The sequence below is a fragment of the Planococcus citri genome, chromosome 5 (genome assembly GCF_950023065.1).
Source record: "Planococcus citri chromosome 5, ihPlaCitr1.1, whole genome shotgun sequence".
Taxonomy (NCBI): domain Eukaryota; kingdom Metazoa; phylum Arthropoda; class Insecta; order Hemiptera; family Pseudococcidae; genus Planococcus; species Planococcus citri.
In genome coordinates, this window is record NC_088681.1 from 38,142,791 (window position 1) to 38,159,471 (window position 16,681).

The 16,681-nt window shown below is 34.8% G+C and overlaps 1 protein-coding gene across 1 annotated transcript in view; it reads right to left on the reverse strand.

Moving 5' to 3' along the window:
* The window catches only part of LOC135846624 (kinesin-like protein CG14535), a 221,207-nt gene that overhangs the window by 135,742 nt on the left and 68,784 nt on the right, over positions 1–16,681 (reverse strand). The gene's annotated exons all lie outside the window — the stretch shown is intronic.

A 16,681-nucleotide genomic window follows, 5' to 3' on the forward strand; every position in this document is an offset into this window, starting at 1 on the left:
AATGTTTTGTAAATTATGCACCTAATTTATGAGTTTCGAAACGGGGTCGAAAGTCAAAGGAAACATTTTTTTCAACGGATAGAAATCCCAACTTTTTAGCACATCATTTTTTGAGAGAACTATTGGATTCATCTTTTTAATCTCTATCATTACAAGGAAGCCACTCTTAGTTTTCAACACGTTCAAAAGAAACACAAATAAATTAAAAGAAATTTGATGCATTGTAAATTTTTTCTTCTAAATTTTAATCCTCAGATTTGGTCGATCTTCATTTCAAAAAGTTGAGAATAAATTCATCGCCAACAAATATTTTTACAATTTTACAGTGACAATTGAACTGGAGATAGACTGGCGACGACAGTACACGCTACTGCCAGCCGCCACACTGAAGGCTGTTAAGAGGAAGCAAAAAGGGTATTTTACTCAACCTCGCAATTGATAAATGGCAGGTGGACTGGACAGACTCCTGAGCGCTTAAGACAAAACGATTTATACCCAACATCAGGGACAGACTCCGTAATAGACTGGTAGTCAATACGTACATACATATGTGACGCAGTTGCTGACTGAGCATGGGGACATAGGTCAGTACCTATTCGAAAAGCCCAAGAAGAAGGACTCCTCTACCTGCTAGAGATGTGACACTAGAGAAGCTGAAGATACTCCTCACATCATGTGGAGGTGTCCCAGACATAACGAAGCTCAAGACCCGCTCAAGCAGGCCCTGATGTTAGATGAATGGTTCTATGAACAGTCCAAACTGCTTAGACAGGGAGGCATACCATTTTCTGTCTTTGCTAGTGAAGCATTAACTGTGAAGACATGCCGGCAAAGCAAAAGCGATACTGCATGATCAAGTATCCAAACGCAGCAGGAGCTAGTTAGTAGTGAGATCTGGCCTATCAAAGACACATAGTGTCTATAGGATGTGTGGGCCAGGCATGCTACCCCTGACTTGCAAATCATTGTACCATTGAAGAAGAACCCAGCAGCGAAGCAGATGAAGAGGAAGCCAAGCTGGCAGAAACACTAGACCAGACAATCACCACTCATTGAAGCACATCCAAGCAGCAAAGTGGTTGAAGAGGGAACCAAGCTGCTAACCACCGGGAAGTAAAAGAAGTTACTTACCTATTTTTGTTAAAGTTATGAAAAAGATTGTATTTTTGATTTTGTTAGAATTAAGTTAAAGTTAATTATAAGTAACTGGCGATGATCCATAGTCAACAATTGAAAATAAAACAAAGTGTGTTACTATGGTGAGCCATCAAAAAAAAAGTCCAACTTTGAAGAACTGGAATAAATTTTGAAGAATCCATCACATCAAGTCAGCCCTTTGAAAACTTGTAGAAAAATGACCAATTTCTGACATTTTTCCTTGAAGTAACATTAAATGGATGTCTAGATTTCAAGTCTGACTTTCAAGAGCTTGTAATAAAATTATGTCAAAGTTTCACGGAAGACTTCATCTTTTAATAACCCTATAAGACTATTGAAAACTTGGAAAAAGCCGTTTAGAATCTCTATCAATGAGATTTCATTTTTAGGTTTGAAGCAAAAAACATATCTATCCATGACTTGAAACTTTCCTTGCAGAAAAGACGTCTTTACCTCCATTTGAGAAATTTTTTTTTTTCAATTTTGCAGGTCTCTGTGTAGGTGGTAAGCATTGTAGGGGAGGGGACTAAGAAAAAGCTTTTCTAGAAAAAATAATTATCTAGAATTCTGCTCAGAGATGAAAAATTTTCAAATCATTTTTTCAATTTTGGGGGTTTTATAAAAAGGGACCAACATCATTTGGAGGATCAGAGGGTGTATCTCTTGAAAAAGTGGTTATCTAAAAGTACTCTGCTCAGAAATGAAGCATTTTCAAAAAGATTGTAATTATACAATTTTTATTTTTTTTGTTGATTTTTTCGACTTTGAAGTTTTTTTTGAAAAAGTGCTTCCTTATTCAGAAATATTTTGTAGGTACATGAATAAAAAAATTTCAAAAATTTTCTAAAGACATCAATTTTTCATATTTTTTTATTTTTCCCGCATTTGGGGGCTCAATACAAGAGAGCCAGCATCATTTGGGGAGGGGCAATAATGTTTTTTTTTTCTTGAAAAGGGGGTCATGTATGTAGAAAATTCCAATGTGAAAATGAGTTATTTTCAACAAATTTTCTCTGATTTTGATTTACGTATTCTCATTTTTTGTAATTTTTTCAACTTTGAGGGGCTCCTCATTAAGAGGTCAAGAGTATGGTTTGAAGGGCCGGGGAAAGTTTTTTTTTTGAAAAGGGGTCTTTTAAAAAAATTCTGACGCAGAAACAAAAAATGTTCATGAATAGAACTTTTTCACTATTTTGATTTTTTTCAAGTTAGGGGGCTACTGGCACCACTTTTTTCACAGATAGGGAAAAAATGAAAAATTGGGAATTATTTTCTCACTCGAGGTAATAACTTGTGGGGGGTGGGGGAGGTACAAAATGCCAACTTTGCAAAATAAAGTACACCCTATTCTACTATACAGGATATACCTATGTATATTTTTCATTGTTTGTAGTGAGAGCTAAACAAGTCTGAAATTTCTTTGGTCGAGAGGGTGCAAAGAAATCGCCAACCAAAGTTTATACGTCCTAAAGTTAATTTTTGATCCTACCATAAATGATAAGAAGTTTCTGGAAAAACTTGAAAAATTGATGGAGGCTCCAAAATGGCCAAAAACTGGTAGTTGTTGAACTAAAGGTATTATATAGGTACACTCATGTTGATCGAATAAATTAATGTTTCACGAGAATGTTTAAAAATCGCTCCCAAAACAGCTTTTTTAAACTTTTTATACATTTTCAAAAATTTACCAAAAATCAAAAAATGTACTCGAGCTCCTGAAATTTTGTTCATAGAGGTTTTAGGACACGCTCTTTCGATCTAGCTTGACTTCGTATAAATCGGAAAATGCCACCTGTCAGTTCAAAAGGTTCCCTTCTCGAGAATAATTTCCAAACCTAGCTCTGTCATTACATTCTCTTCGACATAAATACTCCCCAAAGTTTACCTTGCACCTGTCATATAATCGTCCGGCTTACCGTATCTCATCTCACTTGAGACCATCACATCGATATCAGGGCCATCTAAGACGACGTACAATTAGCAGTAAAACCATTTCGTAGTCCAATAAGTGTGAAATATTAACCATACAGCAACCCTCGAGTCATTACACCCCTCGAATGTCAAATCTAACAAAATTCAAAGCCTTGTAAAATCTCAACGTATCATTATTCATCAGCGTGGCGCGAAAACTTGCCGACACGTTGAAGAATTTGCAGAAACGAGATGACAGAGAACAGAGAATGTAGAATATCTGAGGGCCTTTGTTATTGCATCAGTATTAGGTACCTACCTTATTCGTACACATATTCGTATAACGAAATGAAAATTAATGCCCTTCTTGAAGATAATTGTACTGCAAACGAAGAGTGAGCGAGTAAGTGAAGGGGTATTTTCGCGAAGATGTCTGCATCGTCTTCGTCAACGAATTCATTAAAAACCAAAGCAGTAAAATCGTACATATATGTAAGTCGTAAAAAAAATACTATACATCAGACATGTATGTAATGTACATATGTATACGTACGAAGAGCTCACAGAACATGAGACAATGTGTGTAGGTGAATCTCTCTGCTGCTCGTATATATGGCCATTTATTCATATACGCGAGAAGCTTTTTTAATAGCGTGACTCGAGTAGGTACCTACCTACGACGCTCGCCGTGGCGCAGATTTATCGTAGACCAATTGTACAATTCGCAATAAATTTCCATTGACGCGGTTTATGGTTATCGCGATTACATAAAATGGCGCAGGGTATTGCGCCTTATACTACAACGACGACATATGCGAATCTTGACATGTTTTTTTACGATCTCGTACACTCATACACACGGTTTAGTGCGTTTTTCGAGCTTTTGTCGTGTGAAAGACCCTCGGTAATTCGTTCAATATCGAAATATATACTTTCGATCGTTTACGACTACGAAATAAAAACATTTTATCGGCTATAGTATACCTTTTTAAAAAAGATGCCGATTATTTGATTACCAAAAATTGTTCTCGTACGATGAAATACTGCTCTTAGAAAGGAGAGGGTAGAGAGGGAGAATATATTTCAAATTTTGACAATTTTTATTCAAATCCCAGATGATTTTCAAAAGCTTTGCCTAGAAATTGGTCGAATCCAGAGAAGGGACGGTTTAGATCCTCTTTAGAAGATCATTAATTGAACGACATTTTATAAATTTTCAAGCACTTCAATTCATATTGAGTTGATTTGCCCATTCTCATCAAAAAACCGATCCAGCTTTTCGCGTTTTATTTCAAAATTAATTTAACGATCGGTATATAACTTCAAAATAGCCTAAACAAACGCAGATTTTTATGGAAAAATATTTCAAAATATGGAATATTTCATCCATATACTCGAGCATTAAAAACTCTCTCGATGATGACTGGTACTCCTCGGCGAATCATTTAAGCCAGTTTAAATTCAGTTAGAGCGACTTAGTTGGAAACACGGCGCGAAAAATATGGTCTCATTGGGCATAAAATTAAAGAAAAATACTCGAATAAAAGGGCCATCCAGGGGTTAAGGAGAAGACATCGCGACAAAGAGAACGCAGGGGGAGGCAGTGAGAGAGTAAGTATAAGGAAATAGGAAATAAAAAACACGACGTCTCGAAGATAATTATAATAAAGCTTTACTACTCCCCGCAGTATTAAAAAGTGAGGCAGCTTGGCGTGGTTTTCGCGATAGAAATATAAGCATACGACTCGCAAGTTGGTGTGTTTCCAGATTGTTTAATTTTTCAGGAATGTGGCGCGCGTTTTGCCGATTTTAATTGAGTTGTTGCCTTAAGTTATCAAAAGTTCATCTAAAGTTTATTAAACTTTCTCGAAGTTTGACAATATATTCGTTACCGGAAGCTAAGTTTCGTTTAATCTTGTCTTTTTGATTGTAATAAAGCAACTTGTACGACTTCGAAACCGCCCACAGTCTATTAATAATTTGCAAGTCGGAGAGACGTGCAGGACGCAGGAGGCATCGGGCTCGTGGCGAGATGACTTTTATTGTATTTTTACGGAAAAATTTCCTCTCAGCTTCCGATTTGTTTATAAACGTTATTGCTGCAGAAGTGCAGATGGTTGATTTGGCAACATTGTTGCATGGACTTTGCGATTTGTAGTCCTATACACGAGGCAACAACGACGACGACGAGCAACGTGCAAGAAGCGAAGGTATAAGAAAGTAAATAAAAAGCTTGTTGAAAGCTCGCACACAAAATACACTTTCTATTAAGAAGGAAAACCTTTGAGGGTGGTCCTGGGAGATCGGTTAATTTAATAATCCCCTTTTGTAGTTGGAAATGTCGAAATACGTTGCTCGTACGTTGAAATCCCTTGTTCTCTCCTTTTTGGATAAATAAATTTTATGCGTTTGGCGTTAAGTCGAACATCGGTAATTTAGATGTCCAAATTAGGATTAAAAAAGAGGGTCAAATATTTGATAAGCACTTGCAGTCGACATTTTGCGAGTTTCCAAACTTGCTTTTGAAATTGCATCCGAGGTGTACTTGGCACCTACCTGACCAGAATCTCCTACATCATAGGAAACCATATCTGTACCTATCCTGAGTTGTGCTGCACAATTTTTAAAATTTTTCATGCATTTTTGGCAAATTTTACAGGCACATTTTTCGATTTTTGGTGAATTTTTGAAAATCGAATTTGGGTCCAAGATGAGAAACAATGAAAATGTACCCAAATTGAGTTTCATTTTCGGGTTTTGGAAATATTTATCGGAATAATATTCTGGAAGGTTGACTTTGAGAACCCCTGACAAGTCGGAAAACTCAAGTCTTGTCCCCAAATTGTAGTTTTTTTTGCAGAAAATTAATGCTGTAAAAAGGTTTGTAATTAAGTTTACGTTTCGATTTCAAGACAGTGTTGATCGACATAATTTTTAGAAAATCGATTTTGAGGACCCCGGGTCAGTTACAGGCTGATGAGCTGTTTTTGATGGTGGATTGTGCGTCATATTAGCAATTTATTTTCATTTTCTGTTTTAAAAAAAAATACTGATCAGGATAATTTTTTGAGAAGTCGACTTTGGCTAGAAAGCTCAAGTTCGCAGCCAGTAGGTATTTTTTGAGACAGATTCTCTTTCCAATTTTTAAATTTAGTCACATTTTTAGATTTTTGAATATTAAGTGAGATAAGTTTTATTCATTTTTTTGTTTTTTAAATACTGATTTGATTGGGATAATTTTTTTAAAAATCGATTTGAAAAACTAGAAAAAGGTTCAATTTTGGCATCAAAACGTAATTTTTTTGCTTGACATATAGTTACTGCTTCCAGTTTGCAAATTTAGTTCATTTTTTTAAATTTTCAAGTGTTGATCGAGATAAGTTTTCGAAAGGTTGACTTTTGAGAACCTCTGAAGAAAGTTCGATGACCTGATAGAAATGATTTTTCGGTGTTTTTTTTTGCATTATTTTAGCAAAAATACAAAATTTGTAGAAAAGTGATTTTTTAAAATAAAAAATTCAAGAATTTTTGGCGAATATGAATTTTAAAATTAATTTAGGGGGTACTTAAAATGACAATTATTTGGAACCAGATTTTTTCAACGATTCTCAAAATGTCTGAAAATTTTGAAAAAATATAATAAAAGTTCAATTTTTTAATTCTGGCTTAAAAATATTCCAGGCCAATTATGATTTCAACGAATTGAAAGTCCTTCAAATTATCAAATTCTTCATTATTCGACCACGAAAAATTCTTTCATAAACATGAAATAGAAAAGGTCCAAAATCTGGGTCAAAAATTTTTCAAGAAATTGAAAATCTTCACCTTTTTTTCTTTTACTCAAAAAAAAAATCAGTGATTGAATCATTTTTTGTCACACTCCAGGAACTGGGCATACCTTATCATTTAATTCCAATCTCCAAACATTTCTATGCAGTGGTTCTAAGAATTTTTGAAATTCTCTATTCAGAGATTACTCATCTTCTTCCTTTTCTCCTGACTTGAAACGCTGAAATTTGGGGTATACTCAATTTTGACATGCCAAATTGATTGGAAACGGGTTTCGAACCAATTTGATCCGGATAATTTTTGAAACTAGATAATTTCCCCAAATATTCCAGTTTTTCAAAAAAAAAAAAAAACTCCATAAAATCTGCCCAAATCAACTTCAGCACGCATGCTCGAGATTGGTGCTTGTCGGTGATTCACTTGACGGATTACACGCCATTTTTCTAAGACCAGCACGTTCCATATGAAAGTGTATTTTTATCCTGCGATTTCATAATTGAAAATTTCAAAAATTCGTTTCCTCAGCGTTTGACGTAAAAATCTGAAATTCAGTTTATTACCCGTTTTTGACATTTCGAGCCAATTGCAGGAGATTTCAAGTCATTTTGGAGCCTCCATCGACTTTTTGGAAACTCCAGTTTTCCAAAAAAAAAAGACGACAAAAAACTTTCCATATCAATTTTAGCACGTAGTCTCGCAATTGGTGCTTATTAATGACCTACTGGACTGACAACACATTATTTTTCCAATTTTCCAAAATCGAGGTGTTCCAGTTCGAAACCATATTTCCGTCCAGCTAGTCAAAAATAGGGTGGAACCTGCAAATAGTTTTGAACTAGAACACCAGTGGGTCACCAACAAGCACCCATCTCAAGTATACGTGCTAAAGTTGATTTGGACAGCTTTTATGGAAGTTTTTGGAAACCTGGATTTCTAAAAAGTCACTGCTGGGAGCTTCAAACTGACGACGTCCAGTCGACTCACCATGTTGAAATTAGAATGCAGAACTAATTTCAATTTTTTGTGCAAATTCCCAGTTTCAAAAATGTTCTGGAGGCTCCAGAACTGCTCGAAACGTTTTGAAACCGTTTCCAATCTATTTGGCGAGTTGAATAATAGGGTTTATTTCAAATTTCAGCTTCTTAGAGCATTTTGGCAAAACTTGGATTTTTTCTTATCTTTTGCCCAAAAATTTTCAAAAATTCACAAAAAAATTGAAAAATACACTTCAACGCCAAAAATTTTGGCTGGTGATATTTTTTCCATGCTCTTTCGATCTAGATGTGTCCAGTTTTGGGAAGTTCTCCGGATGATGAAAATAATACCCAAATTTTAGACAATCCTTCGGTTTCTTTTTCGATAAGGAAATTCGGCTGAAAAAGCGTGGCAACTTGCAGATTCACATACATTTATCTCTTCGGATATCTCGTATATGTAAAATACGCACGCTAAAATAAAATGGAAAAATCATCGCGATATACACATCGTGTCACAAAGAAAATGGTAACGACGACGACGGCAACGACAACGACAACAATGAGCCCTAGAGGGAGGAAAGGAAGCATTGGCAAATTTAAAACAACTGAAATCACAAGAATGCTATAAAAAATTCACACCTAGAAGTCATTTAAATAATTTATAAACTCGCGAGAGTTACTACATTGTGGAGAAAAGGCTGATTTTGGAATTCGGGCTGGCTTTTCTGTCTCGCTTACTCGTTCGGCTGCCTTCATTGCCGACTCGTATATACTTACTATACCAACCTATAACGCCTCGCGTCGGCATTTTTTCTTGCTTTTGCCGCCGCCGTGTGCTGTGTGCTGTTCTCAGTATAAACGACAAAAAAGATAAATTTCAACGGAGACCGTATTTTACTAAGTCGTTTACCTTAACTCCTGAAAACTAGACTGAATCATTTCTTCCCCCTTTGAAAATCATAAATCACCTGCTACCTGTCAAGACTTTTGAAATTCCCTAGTCCAAATGCATTTTGTGTTTTTCTCTTTTTACCCGCGCGCGCTAAGTTTGTTTATTTTGTTTAGCAAAAGTTCGCCGAGTAATGGGCAAATTGTTTCCAAGTCTTCGCCGCGCTGCTGCCGCTGCAGTGCACTGTTTGTTTAGCTTTCAACAAATTTCGCTGCTAGGCTGTCTTCTCATCGAGCATCGGCGTGTATTGCTGCCATAAGCTGGGGGCGAAGGCGAGCAGGACGTTTGTGTGTAGCGAAAACGAAACGACTGTGACAGTAATTGGCTTGACATTGACGGTACCTCGGTTCGCGTTATATCTTATCAGCCTAGTACTTTATTAAGTTTAATCTCACTCCCCTTTGACTGGTACTTAATCTTCAGGTACTACGTGTCCGGATTAAGATATATCAACGTAGTAGAAGCCCAGCTTCAGTTGAATTTTAATATACTATAAAGGCGAATCTTACGTAACGTCGCGTATTCTATATGCGAGGTGTAAGGGTAGAAAACGAAGCGCAGGGTTGATGTAGTAATTTTTTCACGCTCGCGAACCATTTGTTCTTTTCATCTGGTCGCTTTCAGATGAGCATTAAGGCGCGGCGAACGAATAAAACATTTTCGGATTTTGACCATTTTCAGTTGAGACAGTTTCATTTTAGTGTCTCGTGTTTGAAATTTCAAACTGTTGTAGGGGAGAAGTGCCACAGGTGCTTCAAGTGAAGGGGGAAGGTGAGTATTGGAAAAAGTGACCAAAAGTTTTTCTTGTGTCCCATCTGACAAGAACAGTTCATTTTGAGTTGAGAGTCACTCAGAAAAAATTGAAATTCCAGACTTGCTCCTGGAAGGGAGATATATGAGTCCTCAAAAAGGGGGGATTTTTAAAAAAATTGAGTTTTTTTTTGCTATAACTTTTACCTAAGCTGTTTTGAACATAGCAAAACATAAATTTCTGAAACTGGGAAAATACGTACGATGCAGTGGAGCCAATTTTTTGGTCCTTAAAGCTAGTCTCAAAAAATCGAAAAAATTTAATAACTTTTTGGCTATTTTCTCGACTTTTTGAAATTGGCAATAATTGCAATATTTCCCCCGTTTCAGAAATGACAATTTTCAATGTAATGGCTTAATGAATGCAAAATATTACAGAAGAAAAAATTTTCAAAACGCAAATTTACTCAAAAATGCGCGATTTGCAAATTTTTAACCACTCAATACGTAGAACCCTAAAATACGTGGTCTTGGATGTTTGGCCAAGATCGACGCCGAATCTCAATTACCTAATACTCGTAGGTATTTTTTTTGAATGGGCTATTTTTTTCACAGCAGGTTGGATATGAGCTAGAACGAAAAAACACAATATTTCCGAAAATGACTCCTCTTCGAAGACTCATACCACTGAATTTGGTCAAAATCCCCCAACATTTTTTCTTCGCGATCCACCCCAATGTATGCACAATCGTTTTATATTGGCCAATACTTTAAAAACAAATAGAACGTGATTTACTCAGAGCTCTATCGCACTCATTTTTTTTCCAAAAAAAAGTAACTTTAGTAGCCAAAAAAGCTTGAAAAAGTAACCAACTAGTAACCAAAAAACAGAACTTTTCGTTTTTAATCAGAATCAAAAAATTTGATTTTGCAACATTGTGATTTGAAAAAAAAAGAGATTTTTTTTGGGAAATTTTTGAAGAAAAATTTTTTTTTTGCAATTTCTTGTAAATAGCGACACATTGGGAAAATCTGTCATTACCACTGATTTTTTTAATGCGTTTGAACACACTCACTGATTTTAATGGCATGGCGTGAGTCTCTACCACTAGTTTTCACTTGGGTTTGAACACTACTACTGATTTAAATGCTGTCTATCTCTACCACTGTTTTTTATTTGGGTTTATTGAACACACACACACTGATTTAAAATGGTGGCTGTCTCTACCGTGTTTTTACTTGGGTTTGAACATACCAACTGTTTTAAACGGTGTCTGTCACCAACACTGGTTTTTTACTTGGGTTTGAACACTACCACTGATTTGAATGGTGTTTGTCTCTACCACTGGTTTTTACTTGGGTTTGAACACTACCACTGATTTAAATGGTGTCTGTCACTACCACTAGTTTTTTACTTGGGTTTGAACATACCAACTGTTTTAAACGGTGTATGTCACCACCACTGGTTTTTTACTTGGGTTTGAACACTACCACTCGTTTTTACCTGGGTTTGAACACTACCACTGATTTAAATGGTGTCTGTCACTACCACTAGTTTTTTACTTGGGTTTGAACATACCAACTGTTTTAAACGGTGTCTGTCACCACCACTGGTTTTTTACTTGGGTTTGAACACTACCACTCGTTTTTACCTGGGTTTGAACACTACCACTGATTTAAATGGTGTCTGTCACTACCACTGGTTTTTTACTTGGTTTTGAACACACACCCACTGATTTAAAATGGTTTTGGAATTTTTTGAAAAAAACATACTTACAATTTTTAGCAATTTTTGGCAAAAAAATGAGACTTGGTAAATTAGACAAAAGACGAGACATTTTGTTACATTTAGCAGAAAACGATATTTTGGCAATAATTTTATTAAAAGGCAATGCTTCAAAGTAATTTTTGCCAAAAAAAAGCGAAACTTTTTGGCAATTTTCCTAAAAATTGAGAATTTTTGTTAAAAAGAAAAACTGTGGCAATTTTTGCAAAAATCAAAACTGTTTGACAATTATTGGCAAAAAAGTGTTTTTTTTTCAATTTTTGTCAAAAAAGTAGGGTTATTTTGCAATTTTTCAGTAAAAAGCAAGACTTTTTTTGTCAACAAATTTTAACTTTTGGGGGAAAAGAGTGAATTTTTCAGTAATTTTGCTAAAAGGGGGAATGTTCTGTCAAAATTTGCAAAATTTCCTTTTTTTTTGGAAATTTTTGACGATCTCTACAAAAAAAATGAGACTTTTGGGCATTTTTTTGGAGTGACTTTCTAGAACTTTTTCACGAAATTCACGATTTGTTAGCACAAAACGTGACTTTTTGACAAATCTGTATGGAAAAAGAAAGAAAAAAAAAAAGCATTTGTTGCTATTTTTTTTTTTTTTTTTTTAGCAAAAATCGAGTTTGACAATTTTAGCAAAAGGCAGAGCTTCATAACCAAACAAGTGAAAAAGTGTTCACTTTCACTTACTACTCACTGTTGATATTTTTCAACATTTTTTCTTATTTTCTTCGCAAAGTCGGGCCAACATTTGGAAAAATTGTACTGTTGAAAATTGTTTCTAAAAAAGTTACTTTGATAACCAAAATTTCAAAAAAAAAAAAAAAAGTAATGAAAGTTATTTTTGGTAATTTTAGTGGCTGGGTTACTTAAACAGTAGGTAATCGAGTACGCAGCGAGCCCTGTTTTCTGGAATTTCAGTCTCATCGACCTCACACAAGTACATCAATTCATTCATTTCATTTCTCTCCATAAATCAATACATGACAATAACCGAATTCGCTCGAAGGAAATCCACCTAAAATCAACGTTTCGCAAAAAAAAACCTCTCTCGACGAGTTGTAAACTAAATAAATTTATCGAGTCTCGTTTATTTCCCAGCGCAGATTTACATTTTCCAAACGTCGCAAGAAACGAAAAAAAACACACACATACACACACGCTGTAGCAATCGAATCCATACAATCGGTATCTTATTACATTTTAATCACGAGTACATTCGAACTCCGGAAGAGTAGAAAAAAATTACAAATAGTCGATTGCGTAGTCCATTACAGGAAGGTATATAAGCCTATGTGGCTTCCATGTAGTACATTACATACATAGTAGGCCTACGATATGTAATACACTCTACAAGGTGCGCACACGCCCAATATACTCGTATGTATGTACCTATATGAAGCCAAATACACACGATGGAACATGCCAAATATTCGGTATCAAATTACCTTCAAGTATACATATTGTACAATGACGAGGTAATGAAGTTGTTCTTTTAAACCCCTTGTTACAAACACCGATTACCTTTCTCTTTTTTTTCGGGGGGCTGTTTTTCAGCTTATACACAATACACTGCGGCTGAACAAAAAGCACCGCGAAAGGGAAAAAAAGACAGGAGCTGAGAGTGTCAATTTCTCATACACGTATTTTTTCTTTCAACGCATCTGTGTATGGCGAGAAGGTGAAGGTACGAGGTGTAGATGTAGGTGGCGGTACTCTCTCATCACCCTGTCATCTTGTTTCGATAAAACACTTGTCACAAAGAGAGGTTTCCCCGGTGATATTTTTTTTTCAACGCGGCTCGTATCTTGTCAACGATAAAGTCGTTATTGATCCATTGATCAAAGGACCTGTCAATCTTTTGATCTTCTCGCCGAGCACTGTGTCATGTTCTCAAGTACCAGTTGTGAAGTCTGCTGTGTGATGTGTGAATGAGTTCGATTTACCACCTGATTTATACACCATGTTTTAGAGAAACGGGTGACATGAAACCACGATAGCAGAATATCGATCGAGAACGAGATGTATGTGGTTTTTTCCCATCGGTATAAATATAAAAAAATCGAATAACTCGGATTTATATATAATGTATATTTCCGTTGCAGCAACATCAACGATTTCCCAAATAAATATGTGGCTATGGTGGTTACTAAATCGGCGATGAGTACGCTCGGGCTAGGATCCTACGTGATGCTGGCGTGGTAAGATAAATGTCGTCGGGGGATTTCCCCGGATAGTGGATGAGGTGATAGGGTTGCAGGAAAATTGACTGTGGTTCATTATAATGTAGTATTCAACTTTCAAAAGGTCACACAAGTGTTAGCTGTTTGGTGTGTGGGCAACTAGAGGCCTATTTTGGGGAGGGGGAGGAGAATTTGAGATTATTATGCAGAATTTTTACTTATATGAGAATATTGATTTTTTTCTTATCGAATGATTTAAAAAGCACACTGTGATGTTAAACTTTGGTAAGACTATTTAAATGCGTGAAAATAACGAAGAAAATTTTAAAATCCATGGTTGAAAAATCTTGGAATTCTTGGGATTTTTTGTCATCATGAGTATCGTTGTAAAGGGAATTCCAAGCTCTTGAATGAGATTGAAAAGAGTGCCGGCTACCAACTTCGGAAGTTTTGAACTGAAAAATTTTGAAATACGATATTTTCAAATTTGTCAAGAATAAAACCTTTCCTAGAAATATGTAACTTACTGGTAACGAGTGAAATAATTTGATCTTCAAAAATTCTCATTGACAAAAAACTCGATACCCAATCGATTAAAGAACATACTTAATTATAATTTTGAGAAATAATGCCAAAAAACTAAAATTTTTACGAAGCTAAACACTGCTCTGAGATTTTTGATAATTGCCCACTAATTTTATTCAAATTAAATAAATTTTCCAAATTATAAAAAAAGGAAAATTTTTGAAATTTTTTTGAATTTTCTTGCGACTTTTTGATTTTTTTGGAATTGGGAATTTCTCGAGATCTTGGGGTAGTCTTAAGAGTGCACGAAAAATATGTTGGCAACACTAATTGTGATGCTTTTAGAATATCAAAATTCAAAATGGTGTCGAAGGGGGTAATTAGATGAAACAAATCTCTCTAAAAAAAAAAAATTTTAATAACTAGAAAAAATCCGATTGATGAAATTTCAAAATTTTTACCACACTTCGAAGCCTATAGGATGCAAAATTTCTCATGACCCTCCCCCCTTTCATTTGAAAAAAATATGAAGAAATACAACAGTAAACATTGAACCAAAATTTAGAAAATTTACAGAAACTTTGGAAATCTCTCTTGCATCAAAAAGGTACCTACTACCTACTCGACCAATTTTTTCAATTTTTCTTTCGAAAATGAAAAATACTCTCCTTCCTCTCTTTTTTAAACTCAGATTCTATTTTTGAAAAACAAAAATACTGCAATTCTATTCAATGGAATATTACCTACCTATTACGTGAAAAATTATTGTTCCCGAGGACCAGGCAGGCAAATAGCCAATTTTGTCATTTTCAACATTTTGGCTTCTTTTCCGATATTCTACACCTACATATAGGTCAATTGGAAATGATACAATTGAAGAGCCCAGCTGGAAATCTCTGGAATGGTAGTTTTTCAGCTCAGGAAACTCGAAAGAAAATAGAAACGGATTTTCAAAGCGATCTTATTAAAAAATTTACGGTACCTATTTCGTGTTTCAAAAGTATCAAGTTTCTGTCAACAATTGACCATTTTGCTTACTTACTTGAAAATGAAAACATAAAAAAATTGAGAAATCATCTTGGGTGACTAAAATTTCCAAGGAAAATTTGGACCATCCTTTTTCCAAAAATCCAATTATTACCGAAATCCAAGTGGAGTATCTTAATGGTCAACTATCATGTTATTATTTGATGATTCACAGAAAATAATTTTGAAAAATCCACCCTAAAATCTGGTCCAAAAATATGTTCTCCTTTAACATGAATTTTTATAGCTTTATAATATTGTGTATTTTGTTTTACCGACTTTGCCGTGAAACGGAAAAGTAAGGTATTGTATTTGTCATGATGGTTGAGAATTTGGGTGGGGGTGGGTTTTCTTGACGAATTGAAGTGTGCTGATCACGATAAGACGTATGACGCAAAACGAGATAAGTTTATATAAATACATATATATTTATTTATATATCAATTTATGTATAAATTTGTGTCACGCTGAACTCAAAAGCTCCAAACTTTAAGTCGAAACTGATGATGGCACAATATTGCTTTGATACTGAACTAGAGAAATTTTTAATTTGGCCGAAATCGATTCAGCCGTTTAGGAGACATGAACGTTTATGTGTGTTTCAACGTTATGGATAAGCTGAAATTTGTGTAAACCCTTATATCTCGCAAACGGCTCACCCCCAACAAACAGACGGGGTGGTAGGGTGTGAAGGTTGCGGATTGGTGTGCCGGAGGTAGGGTGTTCAAATCCCGCGCGAGTCAAGAGGCGAAATTTTTTTGTCGATTTTTTTGTTAATTTTATTCGTCCAAAATTTTTTTGCCACAAAAAATCAAAATTTTTCAAAACTTTCTAGTGTAATTTTTGTTTCAACAAAAAACATTAAGTTTTTGGTAAGTAGCCAGTAACTTTTGATAATTTTTTTTTTTGGTGAATTAATATTAATTTTTAGTAAATAAAATGATTAGTTATTTTTGGTGAATTACTCGTAATTAAAGTTGGTCGAAAATTTTGGTAAATTGCTTGGGTAATTTTCGTTTTGGTAAATTAATGGCGTAATTTTTGGTAAATTGGTATTCCAATTGTTAAATTTTCGTAAATTGCTGGGGTAATTTTCAGTTTTTCAATAAAGTTGGTTGAAAATTTTGGTAAATTACTGGGGTAATTTTTGGTAAATTGGTAAATTTTAGTAAATTGCTGTGGTAATTTTTGGTATTGTTAAATTAGTGGGGTAATTTATTTTGTTGAATTTGTGTCAACCTTTGGAAGTAAATTAATGAGGTAATAAAAAATTGGTAAATTAGTGGGGTAATGTCTGGTAAATTACTGAGGTAAATGTTGGTAAATTGCTGGGGTTATTTTTGGTAAATTGGTAAATTTTGGTACTTAAATTGGTAAATTTTGGTAAATTGGTAAATTTTAGTAAATTGGTAAATTTTAGTAAATTGGTAAATTTTAGTAAATTGGTAAATTTTAGCAAATTGGTAAATTTTGGTAAATTGATAAATTTTGGTAAATTGGTAAATTTTGGTAAATTGATAAATTTTGGTAAATTTGGGTAAATTGGTAAATTTTGAGGTAATGTCTGGTAAATTACTGAGGTAAGTAAATGTTGGTAAATTGCTGGGGGTTATTTAGAGCAAAGTCGGTTGATCTT